This window comes from Zingiber officinale, chromosome 10A (genome assembly GCF_018446385.1).
Source record: "Zingiber officinale cultivar Zhangliang chromosome 10A, Zo_v1.1, whole genome shotgun sequence".
Lineage (NCBI taxonomy): Eukaryota > Viridiplantae > Streptophyta > Magnoliopsida > Zingiberales > Zingiberaceae > Zingiber > Zingiber officinale.
Window position 1 is genome coordinate 97,531,381 of NC_056004.1, and position 12,249 is coordinate 97,543,629.

A 12,249-nucleotide genomic window follows, 5' to 3' on the forward strand; every position below is an offset into this window, starting at 1 on the left:
TTTTGAATTGTAAATTTTCTCAATTGTCCATTTGTTTGGTGTACAATGGAGACATCAACTGTCTTTTTCTCTTTTTTCCTTGCTAACAGTGTACCCTTTTTTTTCTCTCTAGTTTACACTATTGATCTTTGTTGATCATTGTAGTGTGATCCCTTGTAACCAACATATAACAGTATATATATTTTAGTGCTAGAGTAATTTATCTAGAAGTCATTTAATTTTAAATATTTATTCAGTTAGGAAAAGGTAAATTCTTTGTTCCACTATCAAACTTTCTTTTGACTACTGTTCCATCATCTATGATTAACCCTCCACCTCTTTGTGCATTTTCAAATCAAAATGTGTCTCTGGTGCCATAGTGTCGCGGTAGGATATTCAAGTTGTCACTTATATATACATGGTTCGAATCCTAGCTACGATGTATTTGTAGGAATTTTTTTCTTCAAATGAAGGGCGTAATCAAAGGATGTTGGACTTCTAGACTGGCCGTCACGTGCGTTTTCCGATTTATCATGATGGTTGGTGGCAAATTTCCGTGACATTGGGTCGGTCATCCTAGGGATAGCAATGAGGCTAATTGAGATTATCATATTTTCAAATCAAAATGCCTGCATGTCTCTAATTGGTGGGAAAAAATTGAGAATATGAATCTATCGGGTTCACCAAGAATTTTAAATTTTAGTGATTTTGAGAGTAAAGGGATAAACTTAAGCTGGAAGGTAATGATCATCTTGAGAAGAACACAAGTGCTTAAGCCAAATTGAGAGTAGCACCAAACTTTTACAGGAACACTAAAATTTTCCTGAAGGGTATAGTGCATCTATTGTGATGGAAAAAGAAACTTATGATGTTCTCACTTGCAACATTGTGGTGGAAGGAGAAACTTATGATGTTCTCACTTGCAATATTGTGATGGAAAGAGAAAAATATATATATTTGTTTGTCGAAACTTATTTCAATCAATCAATCTGGACCTTTGTTAAACGTATTCGACAAAGAACACCAGCACTAATTGCGTTCAATCTGTCTCTACATGAGGAGACCTTATTGCGCTCTCTATTAATCATGCTAAATATAATGTCTTTGAACCTTTCAAGTGACTTCCCTGTAAATATTTATGATATGATTGCAGAGGATTTGACTAGGACTGAGTCGGTACGGTATACCGTACCCAAAATCGAATACCGTATATCTACCAAAAAAATCGACATTCTAAGAAATGATACCGATATTGTACCGACATTTCGGTATACCGAAATTTTGATATACCGAAATATTATCGGTAAAATACTATCATGCCGAAGTTATATATATTATATATAATATAAAAAAAATAATTCTCTTGTAATGAAGGGCAGTAATCACTATTCACAATACAAAATAAATTTTAAAAAAGTTTTTTTTTCGGATCATCAACTTTTGTATAAAATTATTTGATAAATAATTAAGTTATTAATTTTTTTATTTATTCAGTTAAGTTTAAATAAAGAATTCTATTTTTTCTTTAATTTAAAGTTAAAAAGGGAGGGGCATAATCCAAAATAAGCACGTCCATTTAAAAAAAATATAAAATTTTGTTTTTTTAAGTATTCAGAAATGTAGATAAAATATCTAAAATTTGAAGCTCGTCTAATTATGTTAAGTTGAAGAGTAATCAAATTACTCGATTGTTTTTTTTTGAAAAAAAACAAGTAAAACTTTTTAATAAAAATTAATTGATTTATTAAAAAATAGTTGTTAATTGTGCGGCTAGATTTCATGCGGCAAAGGACAACAATTACTTAGGAGATCATAGGCATGATCATTTATGTTAATTTTATACTCGATAATTTTTTATATGTATTTTTAATAGAAAAAATATTTTAAAAAACATATGCAGACTTCTTAAATACTATTTTTTTTTTAAATATGCATTTAGTTATATTTTTGAAATATAATTTATTTCATATTTGATTTATACAAATAACCTTATTCTCTGACTCTTTACCCTCTCCACTTAAGATATTCTTAACGCAGACCCTCGCGTTGTTGCCCCTTGCACCCGATTTCCGTTCTGAGCTCGAGCCCGTCACATGATTAGGTTGTGATTTCCATTTTTATATTTCATCGCGCCCTCCATTTCTCTTCCGCCTCCTCGCTGCTTCCCAAGTGCGACCATCGATCTTCTTTTCTTGAGAGAGTTCTCCAAGCTGCTTCCCCAAGGCGACCGTCTCTCGGACTTCTGTTTCCCTTCGGTTGAGAGAGTTCTTTGCTTCCCAAGGCGACCGTCTCTCGATCTAGAGCCTTCCTCCTGAGCTGCCGAGAAGAGGTGAACATTCAGTTAATTCGGTCCATAAATTAACCGAATTAATCGAAAACCGATTTAGTGTTGGCTAACCGAATCAAATCAAAGTTTTACTAAAATTGAATTATCCAAATTAGTTATTTCAGTTAATATCGAATTAACTAAATTTGTTTAAAATAACAATAAAAAGAATTTACACAAAATTAATATCAAATTAACCGAATTAACCGAATGCTCACCCGACATCTCCCATCGATCTTCTTCTTCTCCTCTGTACTTTCTCCGTGAGTTTCTCTGATAAATTTTTAGTATCCATTGTTCATTATCTTCTTCTTCTTGATAAGTTTCTTTCTCCCAAGTTACCGCTTTTGTTCTCGTCAGTTTCAGAGTACCTTCGCCTGTTATTACTAATTTGGAAACGAGTAATAAATTATTATAATATTATTAATATACATTTTAATTGCTATTTAAAAAACATTATCAATCAATTTTAACTTTGAGGAAAGAAAATCTTAAAACAATAGTAATTATTGTGTGTAACCTAGAGAAATAGGTTCAAGTACTAGATATAGTTACTACATAAAATAGACTCTTTCTTGAAATCCCGTATTGGAAGGCGATTTGTAAACCAAACAATTTTTTTATCAATTTTAACTTTGATAAATTATTAAAAAAAATTATTTAACCAAAAATAGTTAGCTAATAAACATCAACGACGAATTATTAACAAATTGAAAGAAAAATAAATTTTTTAAAAAATGATAACGAAGGAGTAGATAGAAAAAAAATTAGAAAAAAATAATAGTGTAATATTAAATTTTTATAAAAAATATATCAATTAAGTATAACTAATAAATATTTTTAATTTACTAACAAAACTTAATTTTGATTAGTAAATTAAATTATTACCAGTAAAAAATTAACAATTACTAATTAAATTTTAATAAAAAAATAAAAATAAATTATCAACCAAATCTAATTTTAATTATAAGAAATTAAAATTATCAATTAAATTTAACAAGAGAAAAAAAATAAAAACGATCTAGACTTTAATCTATTAAAAATTTAAAATTATTGATTAAATCTAAAAAATTTAAAATTACTCACTAAATATAATTTGACAAGTAAAAAAATTAAAATTACCAATGAAAATAAATCTGAACTAAATTTACTTTAGCCATAATTTTAAATATTTAATATACAACTTCATATATTTTTAAATTAATATTTTATATATATATATATATATATATATATATATGAAATCTAGTGGGCCCTAATATAATAGGAGTCCTAGACATAGGCCATTAAAGCCTATGCCTTGTGTCAGCCCTGCTTTGGAAATAGATGTATCCAGCAGTTAGACCATCAATTGGGTGCCCATTAAGATTCAAAAATAAGTTAGGTTTATAGAAATATAAAAGCATAAGGGAAAGGTTACGTCAGAAGATACAAGAGAAAAAGGTATCCATCATCACTTTGTCTCCCTCTCTTTGATTCCAGCTGCTTCCTTTTCATGACCCATCAGAAACAGATGAATACGACACTAATTGAGCATGGCCACAAACCTTTCTAAACTAATGATTATCTACTGTCTTTAGCGTTTACTACTTTAAAAGATGACATTGTATGTATGTTTATTGTGTGGCATTGCTAAGTTCTTGTCATCACATTGTACAAGGACCTATAGTTGTGTATCAAATGTATTCTTGGTGTCATTATTCTTTGACAGGTATGTGCCATCTTTTCTGCCACCTCCATCTCATGGAAGAGAACTTGAGGAAAAGGTTAGTATGAGTTGGCAGTCATAGTTTCAGGACAATGAATCTCCAAATTCTTTTGCCATTTCTTAATGACACTTTTTACAATGCATGGTTTTACCGATAAGATTGTAGCTTCTGTGAGGAACATCATATCTTTCACTTATTATCTTGAAAACAAGTGGTTAGAGAGATTATACTGGAAATTTTAATGATCAACATGTTGGATTTTGCCATTTAGTTCATTGGATTCCATCATGTGTGGAGTTCTGAACAAAGAAAAAGCTTTTTTAGTGGGATATCACAAATATATTTATTCGTGGAGTAGCATAATGGCGACGTCAAACTTTCACTTATTGATCGACTGCTTGTGCGGACTCAGTTCTTCAGCAACAGGCATACTCCTGCTTAAATCTTGATGGTCTATTTAAAAGTTCAAGCGATACTAAATTTTACAAACTGCATTTATTCCTAATTTCAAAGATTATGATGTGTCACTACAAGTTTGAAGGCACCTGCTCATCTTAATTCTAACAAGCCAAATCCAGTTCCTACCAAACTCATTCCAATGTTTATTGATGCAAAACAATTCTCTTAACTTTCTGACTTGTGCCAAATATAAATCCTTTGGAATTCCCTCATGTAGTCATGTGTCTGCCAAATTGTATAATGTTGTTTGGTATATAACAGTATTTTTTGTAAACATTTTATTTAATTTTGATAAATATCTAGAGAATTATTCTCTTGTGTTTCTTGTGAATTATGTATAGAATCATAAATTGTCTTCTACACTGTATTTGAAATGGCGAGATGCGAAATGGGAGGAATGAAAAATGGAGGCAGAGGAAAGCAGCCAAATTTCTCTTATTTGCTATAAAGAATGTAACAAGGGAAAGGGGTCAATTCCACTGTTAACTGCAAGCTTCATGCTAAAGGAACGCTAGCACAGTCTATTTTCCTCTATATTAATCACAAACATGTGTAGGTCAAGATTAATATATAAAAAAAACAAATTTCTCTCTTTTTTTTATTAATCACAAACATGTGCAGGTCAAGATTAATATAAAGAAAGCAGTAATTACAGGGCGAGTTGGTCTAGTGGAGGATTCATTATGAATATTGGACATATATTTGTATAGTTCATATTACATGTTACATTGTGTTGTGTATATGGGTATCATGCTTGATTGGGTTGACTATTTTCTTCAGCCTGTTAGCCATTTTGATGAGTTGCCAGATGATTTTGATCCTAGCGGCAAGTTTCCAGGTTCATTTGATGATGGAGATCCACAAACAACAAATTTATATGTTGGGAATCTCTCTCCCAAGGTTGGTACCTTTTTTCTGTCTTCAAATAGTAATATTATATATATTTTCAACAATCACCTAGGAGATCATAGGCATGATTTAATTTTATACTCGATAATTTTTTATATCTATTTTTAATAGAAAAAATATTTTAAAAAACATATACAGCCTTCTTAAATACTACTATTTTTTTAAATATGCATTTAGTTATATTTTTGAAATATAATTTATTTCACATTTGATTTATACAAATTACCTTATTCTCTAACTCTTTACCCCCTCCACTTAAAATATTTTTAACGTACCCTCGTGCTGTTGCCCCTTGCACCCGATTTCCGTTCTGAGCTCGAGCCCGTCACATGAATAGGTTGTGACTTCCATTTTTATATTTCAGCGCGTCCTCCATTTCTCTTCCGCTTCCTCGCTGCTTCCAAGCGCGACCATCGATCTTCTTTTCTCGAGAGAGTTCTCCGAGCTGCTTCCCCAAGGTGATCGTCTCTCGATCTTCTTCTTCCCTTCGGTTGAGAGAGTTCTCTGCTTCCCAAGGCGACCGTCTCTCGATCTTCTTCTTCCCTTCGGTTGAGAGAGTCATCTGCTTCCCAAGGCGACCGTCTCTCGATCAAGAGCCTTCCTCGCAAGCTGCTGCGACATCTCCCATCGATCTTCTTCTTCTCCTCTGTACCTTCTCCGTGAATTTTTCTGATAAGTTTTTAGTATCCATTGTCCATTATCTTCTTCTTCTTGATAAGTTTCTTTCTCCCAAGTTTCTCAGTACCGCTTTTGTTCTCGTCAGTTTCAGAGTACCTGTTGTTTTACGTCGGTCAAAATGAGCTCTCCAGTCTTCACTTCTTTCATGGGGACATGGTTGACACGCTGCTGATGATTCTGGGATTCGTCGGCGCCGTCGGCGATGGGTTAGCAATACCAGCCGTTTTCATGTTCGCCCATGTCATCTTCAACGAAATGGGTCAGGGTTCCATCGAAGCGGTTAACGAGGTACAAATTATTCCTATTCATATCTGATAGTAGTTTTTCATTACTCTTTAGTTCTAAGCTGCTTTCTGTCCATAACGTAACGTAATCTACTTGGTGTATCTGGCCGGCGGTAGCTTCTTAGCATCGTTCATGGGTAAGGTTTATTGATTTGATAGAATTGATTATTTAATTTAATTTATTGTTGATTTTAATTGATTGGATCATTGGGCAGAGGGTTACTGTTGGTCGAGAACAGGGGAGTGGCAGGCGTCGCGGATGCGAGCGTTGTATCTTACAGCGGTTCTCTGGCAGGATGTTGAATATTTCGACCTCAACGCCGACACCAGCAGTGAAGTCATTACCAGCATCACCAGTGACAGCCTCGTCATACAAGACTGCTTAAGCGAGAAGGTGCCCAACTTCATAATGAACTGCGCCACCTTCGTCGGATGCTACGTGGGAGGATTTTCCATGATGTGGCGTGGCGCTGGTGGGATCACCTACAGCGGTGCTACTCGTCATCCCAGCATCCTGTACGGCCGCATCCTCATGGAGCTCGCTCGGAAGATGCGGAGGGAGTACTAAAAGGCTTGCACGGTGGTGGAGCAGTGTGTTTCCTCCATCCGCACCGTTTACTCTTTTGTGGAGGAGGAGCGCACCATAGGCAAGTTTTCTGCCACGCTTGATGACTCCGTCAAGCTCGGTCTCCGCCAGGGCCTCACGAAGAGACTGGTCATCGGCAACAATGGCATCATCTTTGCCATTATGGCCTTCTTAGTTTGGTTCGGCAGCTGCATTGTCATGTATAACGGCGGCAAGGGCGGCACCGTCTTCGTTGTCAGCAACTCAATCATCTTCGGCGGCTTGTAAATTCTCAATTTTCTTTTTCTTCCCTTCTCTCCTCTCCTCTCCTTTCCTCTAACAAAGTTTATTGGGACAGGGCACTCAGCTCGAGGCTCTCCAATTTGAAGTATTTCTCTAAGGCGATCTCCGCTGGTGAACGCATCTTGGAGGTGATCCGGCGAGTGCCGAAGATAGACTCTGGCAACTCGAATGGAGAAGTTCTAGAGAACTAGTCCGGGGATGTGGAGTTCAGAAACGTGGAGTTCGCATACCCTTCCAGGTCGGACAACTACATATTCCGGGACTTCAACCTCAATGTGCCAGCAGGGCGGACTGTGGTGTTGGTGGGAGGCAGCGGGTCAGGAAAGTTGACGGTGATTGCGCTGCTTGAGCGGTTCTACGACCCGCTCGCCGGCGAGATTTTGCTTGACGGGACATAAATCAAGAGGTTGCAGCTCAAATGGTTGAGATCACAGATAGGGCTAGTCAGCCAAGAGCCCGCTCTGTTTGCCACCACAATTAAAGAGAATATACTCTTTGGGAAGGAAGACGCCACTATGGAGGAGGTGGTGGGCGCCACCATGGCTGTCAATGCCCATAGTTTCATCTCGCTACTTCCTCAGGGATACGACACGAAGGTAAGATGTGTGTTTTTTATTTGGTCAAGTCAGGTGATGCTGGAAAGAATGGTGTGTGCAAGTGGGAGAAAGAGGAGCGCATATGTCCGGTGGCCAGAAACAGAGAATCGCCATCGCCAGGGCGGTGTTGAAGTCGCCTAAGATCCTCCTGCTCGACGAGGCCACCAGCGCCCTCGATTCCGAGTCGGAGTGCATCGTCCAGGAGGCCCTCGACCTCGCCTCTGTCGGCCGCACAGCGATCGTCATCGCCCGCCGCCTCTCCACCAATCGCCACGCCGATGTCATCGCCGTTGTGCAGGACGGTTGCGTCTTGGAGATTGGGTCTGATGATCACCTCATTAACCGCTCCGACGGCCTCTACTCCTCACTCGTCTGCCTCCAGCGGACCACCGCCCACCTCCCCGAAGGAGAGACCAGCTCCGACACCGTGCAATTGGGCATCAGCAGCAGCGTGAACTCCCGCTTCTCTGCCGCCAGTCCCAACAGCTCCGACCGCTCCATAACGTTGGCATCACCGGAAGAGAACGTCGATGATAGCACCGGGATGCCGAGGCTACCGGTGCCATCCTTTCGGCGGCTACTGCAGCTGAACGCGCCGGAGTGGCGGCAGGCGCTGCAGGGCAGCGCCAGCACCATCGTGTTCAGTGCTATCCGGACTACCTATTCCTATGCCCTGGGCAGTATGATATCTGTTTTTTTCCTCGAGGACCATGAGGAGATCAAGAACAAGACACGGACCTACTCCTTCGTCTTCCTTGCCCTCTCCTTGCTCTCATTTATCCTCAACATCGAGCAGCACTATAACTTCGGTGCGATGGGAGAATATCTCACCAAGTGCGTCCGCTTGCGGATGCTGTCCAAGATCCTCACTTTCGAGGTTGGCTGGTTTGATCAGGAGGAGAACTCCACTGGCGCCATCTGCGCCCGCTTCGCCAACGACGCCAACGTCGTCCGCTCCCTCGTCGGCGATCAGATGGCCCTCATAATCCAGACCGCCTCTGCCGTGGCCATCTCCTTCACCATGGGGCTCGTCATTGCCTGGCGACTGGCCCTCGTCATGATCGTCGTCCAGCCCATCATCATACTCTGCTTCTACTCCCGCCGTGTCCTCCTCAAGCGTCTCTCCTCCAAGGCCGTCAAAAGCCAGATTGACAGCAGCAAGCTTGCGGCGGATGCCATCGCCAATCTCCGCACCATCACTGCCTTCTCCTCACAAGAACGCATTTTACACATGTTCGAGGAGGCACAAGCCGGGCCCCGCCGAGAGTGCGTCCGGCAGTCGTGGTTTGCCGGCGCCAGAATGGCTTTCTCCCAGAGTCTCATGATTTGCACATGGGCTCTAGATTTTTGGTACGGAGGTAAATTGATCGCTGGCGGATTCATATCCGCTAAAGCTTTATTTCAGACCTTCATCATCCTTGTCTCCACCGGCCGCATCATCGGTGAAGCCGACAGCATGACCACCGACCTCGCTACAGGTGTCGACGCCATTGCCTCCATTTTTGTCGTGCTCGACTGTGTCACAGCCATCGAGCCCAACGACTTGGACGACCACTGTCTCGAGCTGATTGTCGGTGACATTGAAATCCATGGAGTCAACTTCGCCTACCCGGCGCGCCGCGACGTGGTCATCTTACGAGCCTTCTCGCTCAGAATCGAGGCCTGTAAGTCAACGGCGCTCGTCGGGCAGAGCGGCTCCAGAAAGTCGACCATCATCGGGCGCATCCATAGGTTCTACGACCTGGTCAGAGGGACGGTCAAGATCGACGGCAGGATCCTCCAAGTCATATAACCTCTGGGCGTTAAGAAAGCACATTGGCATGGTGGGCCAAGAGCCGACGTTGTTCGTCGGAAGCATCCGCAAGAACATCACGTACGGGAGTAACGGTGAAAAGACACCCGCAGAGATCGAGGCGGCAGCACGGGCGGCGAACGCACACGAGTTCATCAGCTTGCTAATGGATGGGTATGAGACGCAGTGTGACGACCAGGGATTGCAGCTCTCCGACGGTCAGAAGCAGCGGATCACCATCGCGCGGGCGATCCTGAAGGACCCAACGATCCTGCTGCTAGACGAAGCGAAGAGCGCGTTTGACAGCCAGTCGGAGGAGGCGGCTCTGGAGCGTCTGATGGTGGGGCAGACCAGCGTGGTGGTGGCGCACCGACTCAGCACCAACCGACACTGCCACCTCATCACCATTCTTGACCAGGACGCCGTCGTGGAGAATGGGATCCACACCTCTCTCATGTTCAAAGAGCCTGGTGGGGCCCACTCACCTTGCAAAGTGGAGGCGCCACGTCTATGTGATCCCATACTATTTTATTTCCCAAACCATAAACATAGGATTATCAATATGAATTGACATTTGATCATATTCAATAGCTTCTGTTTACTTCTGTTGCTTGTTTTTAGCCGTATTTACAGCTTCTGTAATATATAACAGAGATGCGATGGTATAAATTAGTTATACTTTAATGCACAAAAATCAACTAATTTGGAATTGCATTTCTAATATGTTGTATGTTTTCTCTGGATTTATGCCAGTTAAATTGGTTTTAATTGCTTGCAGCCCACTGGAGAGAATGGTGCTACTCGAGCCCCTATCAGTATTGATCTGCAAAGAGATAGTTCACTTGGCACTAAATCAATTGTTTTGCAAATAGACAGCAAATCCCAACAGCCTCTGCAAGTAAGAACATAAATCTATGCAATAGCATTTTTGATTTATTTACAATCACAATTTGCATAGCTCGAGTTCAAGGTTCCAGAAAGGGCCGAGCAGATGAGTACAGGTTTTACCTTTTTCTTTTCCTGTCTTTTCTTCTTGTTTGTTTGCAGTTTTGTAGTTCTTATTTATGAAGCTTTAGTTATACTCACTATTTTTTATCTCCTCACCAGCTCCATCTTTAAAATTAGTAGATCTTCCAAGTGTAAGGCCAGAGATCAATGGATGATTCCATTGCAAATTCCTATTTCTAATTGTGAAATTGTATTTAATCTCAGTTTCAAAATTGATCAAGCTGCTGGGGACCAGAAAAGTCTTGCAGCAGTTCAAGCTCTTCTTTTGTCTCAGGGCCACCTCTACTGCAGATATTCCTTGGGTTGCTCTGATTGGTCAATCTGTTTCTATTGCTTCGGCACAGGCAGCATTGATCTATTGGATCTGAAAGTTCACTTGAAACAGCATGGAGAGCTGAGACTGAAAGTCTTAAAACTATACTTACTGGAGCTCCACAAAATAAGCTCGGAAGATTAGCGTTAGTTGATACACTTCCCAAGCAAATCTGGAGTAGAATGAAGCTCAGACTGCCAAACCGTCTTTCAGGGTAAATTTTATTTTGATAAATTTGTCATTGTTTTCACTTGTGTACTACACAAAATGGAAAGTTTTCATGGCGATGCTACTATTTTAATCAATGCACAGGTTGCTTGTAAATCCTATGAAGAGTAGTTTGGTATGTCAAAGGAAGCAACTAAACCAATAAGGTCAAGATGCATATGGGTTTTGGCCAGAAGAGGTTTCCTTTCTTATTAAATACATTTTTAGTCTTGAAACTTTGCCTGACAGCTCTTCAAGTGTAGATCCCTGGCTTGTTTCCTTGATTGTGACAAGGAAGGTGGGCTGGCTTTTTCTGCTTTACAAATCCTTCTTTGCCGACCTTGCTATTCAGTAGCTAGAACTATATATGCCAAACTATTCTGATCGATCACCTGTCACTAAACCACTTTCCTCTTCAGCATTACATGTAAAAAACATGCCGAACTAGTTCAAGCATGCTAAAGGTATAAATTAATGTGGATAGTAGGTGGATAATGAGCTAAATTTATATACTGATAGATTTAACTTTTAATGGGTTCTCTTTCATATTTTTAGAATCACATAAAGAAGATTTGTATCAAATTAAATTGCCATAGTATGCCACTTCCAATTCATAAATAAGAACTTTATCATTTTTTTTGTGTGAATCGTTAATTTTATGATTCTAACAAACTATGCCTTCTATGATAATCATCAGCTAATTAAGAAAGCTTGACTTAATTTGAACTTATTTGAGTTGCCCTGTACACTTTCATCATATAGCCAGAAATGCTTGAGTTAAGAAGTAATGCTATATATTGGTTATTGTGCTTGTTAAGTGTCACTTGATGAAGTGAGGCATTTCTTCTACCTTATTGCTGTCATTGATACAATCTCTACTTTTTATCTTTTTGATCTTTTACATTTCTTCAATATTATTAATTTTGAACATGATACATGCAGATTTCAAGGTAAATCTTAATATAGGAGGCAGCTTGTTTCCTTCCATAACACCTAGAACTTAGGATTGCCCATGAATCTTTATGGCGCATACAATGAGTTCCAGACTTCATCTGTCAATATTGCGTCTTGTGCAGCAACACACACATAGAAGTTGCTTAGCCAATCAAGTATAGAAAGGC

The 12,249-nt window shown here is 39.8% G+C and overlaps 1 pseudogene; it reads left to right on the forward strand.

Moving 5' to 3' along the window:
- The first annotated feature begins 3,903 nt into the window (after positions 1-3,903).
- Positions 3,904-10,181, forward strand: LOC122026824 (annotated as a pseudogene).
- The last annotated feature ends 2,068 nt before the right edge of the window (positions 10,182-12,249 follow it).